The sequence below is a fragment of the Arachis hypogaea genome, chromosome 19 (genome assembly GCF_003086295.3).
Source record: "Arachis hypogaea cultivar Tifrunner chromosome 19, arahy.Tifrunner.gnm2.J5K5, whole genome shotgun sequence".
In the NCBI taxonomy this organism is placed as follows: Eukaryota; Viridiplantae; Streptophyta; class Magnoliopsida; order Fabales; family Fabaceae; genus Arachis; species Arachis hypogaea.
Window position 1 is genome coordinate 103792604 of NC_092054.1, and position 4802 is coordinate 103797405.

Genomic DNA, 4802 nt, shown 5'->3' on the forward strand with positions numbered 1-4802 from the left:
GAGGGGTAAGGTAAACTAGAAATGACATCTACCTTTGCTGGATCTACAGAAATACCAGTATCGGAGACAACATGTCCTAGCACAATCCCTTGTTTTACCATAAAATGACACTTTTCAAAATTCAGTACAAGGTTTGAACTAACACACCTGTCTAATATTCTAGCTAAACCATCCAAGAAAAGGTTAAAGGAATCACCATATACGCTGAAATCATCCATAAAAACTTCCATACAGTTCTCAATAAGATCTAAAAAGATACTCATCATGCATCTTTGGAAAGTAGCCGGTGCATTACATAAGCCAAAAGGCATCCTCTTATATGCATACGTTCCAAAGGGACATGTAAAATTAGTCTTCTCTTGATCTTCAAGAGCTATATGAATTTGAAAATAGCCTGTATAACCATCTAAAAAGTAGTAATGGGATTTACCTGACAGGCGATCAATCTTTCTGATCAATAAATGGAAAGGGGTAATGATCCTTGCAAGTAGCTTGGTTGAGACGCCTATAATCAATGCAAACTCTCCATGAATTCTGCACTCTAGTTGTCAGGAGATCTCCATGCTCATTCCTTACTGTTGTGACTCTAGACTTCTTGGGCACCACTTGTACTGGACTGACCCATTCACTATTTGAGATGGGGTAGATAATATCTGCTTTAAGTAGCCTGGTCACTTCTTTCTTGACAACTTCTAAGATGGTGGGATTCAATCTTCTCTGGGGTTGATGGATAGGCTTTGATCCTTCTTCTAAGAATATCCTGTGCTCACAAACTTGAGGACTGATGCCTACTATATCCACCAAGCTCCACACAATTGCTTTCTTGTGTTTTCTCAGCACACTAAGTAGCTGCTCCTCTTGTTGGGAAGTGAATTCTCTTGCAATGATAACTGGGAACTTCTGATTATCCTCAAGGTAAGCATACTTGAGGTGTGGAGGAAGGGGCTTCAATTCCAATTTCTTCTTATGGCTAGGCTCTGGATTATCTTGAGCTAATGATAATGGCAAAGTGTCCTCATTATATTCAGAGGGTGTCCCCACACTTGGACCTTGCTCCATGTGCTTCTCTTTTGCTTCTTTTTGGTGAACTTCAGCTGCAGTTTCATTAATGATGTCGCACTGGAAGATAGAATGATCTTCCAGAAGGGGCTTCATAGCTTCATTTAAGCTGAAACTTACTGCTCTGCCATCTATCTCAAATGAGTAAGTTCCTGAGAATGCATCCAGCTTGAACTTTGAAGTCTTCAGGAATGGTCTTCCAAGCAGGATTGGTGATGGTCTTCCCGAGTCATTAGTAGGTATTTCCAAGATATAGAAGTCAATGGAAAATGTGAGCCCCTTAATGCTCACTAGTACATCTTCAGCAATTCCAACTATTGTAATAATGCTTTTATCTGCTAACACAAAACGAGCTGCCGACCTTTTTAAGGGAGGGAGCCTCAAAGTGTCATATATAGACAATGACATTATACTAACACACGCTCCTAAATCACACATGCAGTCAGAAAATATTACACCTCCAATGGTACAGTTAACCATGCATGGACCTGGATCACTACATTTTTCAGGTATACCTCCCATTAAAGCAGATATAGAACTACCTAAAGGAATAGTTTCTAATTCATTAATTTTTTCTTTATGTATGCATAAATCTTTTAGAAACTTTGCATATTTAGGTACCTGCTGAATAACATCAAAAAGGGGAACAGTTACCTCAACCTTTTTGAAATTTTCTACCATTTTGGGATCAAGTTTCATCTGCTTCCTGGGCTTCCTTGCAAGGTGTAGAAAAATGGGATAGGAATGATGCCACTTGCAGCCTCTGCATCCTTTGGTGCTCCATTCCTTGGCTGAACCGCTTCTTCTTCAACTATGTCTTGTTCATCTATGTCTTGTACATCCTCTTCCTCTTCAGCATCTTCCATTTCAACTAGGTCTTCAACTGGGGTGTGTTTTTGTGGGCTTGGCTCCTCCTGGGTCCTCTTTTGCAATGTAGTTCCAGACCTCAAAGTGATGTCATTGATGCCACCCTTGGGATTGGGTAAGGGTTGAGAAGGAATTCCACTGGAGCTTGAAGGCTGGTTGGTGGAAGCAGGTAATGAATCTATCCAGGAGACGAGGGCTTGTAAAGTGGCATTCAAACCATTTAGAGTGGAGTTCGGTGTAGTCTGCATGTCTTGTTGTCCTTGTGCAAGAGAACGAAGCATCTCATCATTTGATGAGGAAGGCGGATAAGTGATCTGAGGGGCCTGTTGTTGGTTGTGCTGGGGTCCTTGGGACTGCCTTAAGTGAGGTGCTCTGTAAGGCTAGTTCTAATTCTGCTGTCTGTTGTTGTTATTTCACCTCTGATTTCCATTGTTGTCTCTGCCTCCTCTGTTATAGTTGTCCTTCCAACCATGGTTGTAGTTATCTCTCCAACCCTGGTTAGAGTTGTCTTACAACCCTTGGTTATAGTTCCCACCTTGGTTGTAGTTCCCGCCTTGTTGATTGTATCCTTGATTTGGGCGGTCATAAAAGTTATGAGTAGCTGCCACGGTGTTGTCCTCTTGTTGGAGTTGCGGGAATTCATCAGTATAATAACTATAATCAGCACATATTTCGCATACTCTTTGGGGGACCAGCTGTTGGCTTTGTTGTAGTGGGGGAGACTATTGTTGTTGTTGTTGATTCAACTGCATCTGCTTCAGTAGGTTGGTCATTTCACATATAGCTTGTGTAACGGCAGTAGTCTCACTGCTAGAGGAAACCTCTGCAACAGTCTTTGACTGGCTGTTCCTGTGCCTGTGATTTCTGGTTGACTCAGCAAAGTCGCTGATCAGTTGCCATGCTTCATCTGCGGTCTTGTACTTTTTCAGAGAACCATTACTAGCACCATCTAGTGTAGTCTTATCCCGAGGCTTCATGCCTTGAGTGAAGTAGCTGATCAACACTAACTTTCAATCATATGACGAGGGCATGCGTCCAAAAGATTCTTGAAACGCTCCCAGTACTCATAAAGAGTTTCTGATTCACCTTGAACGATGCAGGAGATGTCTTTTCTCAATCTATCTGTAACTTCAGCTAGAAAGTATTTTTCCAGGAATTCTTTCCTGAGCGTATCCCAGTTGGTGACAGTTACTTCAGGTTGGGAGTAGTACCACTCCCTCGCCTTTCCCTCAAGAGAAAATGGGAAGGTGGTTAACAGAATAGAAGTTTCATTTGCTCCATGACGCTTAACAGTAGAACAGGCTATCTGAAAATCCCTGAGGTGATTGATAGGCTACTGAGCAGATAAGCCATGAAACTTGGGCATCAAGTTGATTAGCGCAGTCTTCAGCTCAAAATCTGTAGCCAGAGTTGGATGATGCACTTGATACGGCTGCAGTGTAAAATCTGGAACTCCAGCTTCCTGGAGAGTAATCCTCCTGGGTGCTGCCATGTTATCTTCACGTGAATCAACTGAATCAGTAGTAAAGGAGCTTGTTTCTTCCTCAGATGGCAGTTCAGATTTGCCCTTAGATGAGACTGGTGAATCGATAACAATCACTTCACCACCCTCAGAGGCTAACCGACGCCGAGCTCACCTAATACGTGAAAGAGTTCTTTCAATTTCAAGATCAAATGCGGCTAAGCTCGGATCAGGCAACGAACACGTCATTCAATGAAAGAAACATATAGCTCATGGTAATAAAATAAAATAAAATATGCAAATAAAAAAATAAAAATATGTACACTAATTAATAATTTAGCACACAATTGCAACTTCCCGACAACGGCACCAAAAATTGATGCGTGGCAGAAGTTAGAACAATTAAGAGATTATAATATAATAGAACAGCGTTGCGAGTATAGCTCTTAACCGGCAAAAATCCGCCTCATCAATTTAGAAAGGTTGTCACAAAAATTTAGAATAAAAATACTGGGAGTATGAGTCCCAGGTCGTCTCCCAACGAGTTGCTAGAAAGGGTGATAAGTTATTAATCAGGAGTTTTCCGAGAATTTTGATAGTTGAATGACAGAAAATAAATAATTGTAATTTAAAAGAGAAATATATATATATTCTAATTAAAAAGCCTTGACTGGGAGAATGATTAATCGGAAGTTCTATCCTTGTTGGAATTTTCTCGAGTGTAGTATAAAGAGGTTGTTATTTTCACTTAGTTAACCATTACTAAACAAAGGAAAGTCAAGTGACTGAGCTAACTCTTATTCGCAAATCCTAGTCCTCTTCCTTGGGAAGGTCTAGCGTTAGTAAATACAGAATTAGCCAATAACTTCCAATTTAACTAATCACTTGAGTATTCCAACTCAAGTGTCTCTTCTTAATCAACCCCATGTCAAGTAGGAAATCTACTCCATTGACATGAAAATTACTTGCATAGAATTAAATAGGGAATAAAAGAAAGGCATGATAGACAATAACTGCAATTTAATTAAATATAAAAGTAATCCTTTTCATTAACAATCCATGAAAATAATCCAATTGTAACTTTAAACAAGAATTAAGAATATGGAATAAATAAAAGAGTAAGGAAACAAACTAGAATAGTATCTTCAACGGAGGTGATGACTCTTCAATATCCCAAAAGCGAAAAGCAATAAACTATGAAACTATGAATGTAAAGAAAACCTAGAGGAAAAGTAATTTTCTCCCTAGATTCAGATCTAAAAACCTAAAACTACGCTAATGAGAATCTGTGTTGAGTCTCTGCATGTTCCCTGGCTCTAATCTGTGTTTCTGGGCCAAAAACTGGGTCAAAACTCGACCCGAAATTGCCCCCAGTATTTTCTGTTACTTTTGCAGATCGCGCATGTCACGTGTA

At 40.0% G+C, this 4802-nt stretch overlaps 1 non-coding gene across 1 annotated transcript; it reads left to right on the forward strand.

Annotated features, from left to right (window-relative positions):
• The first annotated feature begins 2939 nt into the window (after positions 1 to 2939).
• Positions 2940 to 3046, forward strand: LOC112781724 (small nucleolar RNA R71). The gene has a single exon (XR_003192483.1). It is a non-coding gene; the product is annotated as a small nucleolar RNA R71 (small nucleolar RNA).
• Positions 3047 to 4802: the final 1756 nt, after the last annotated feature.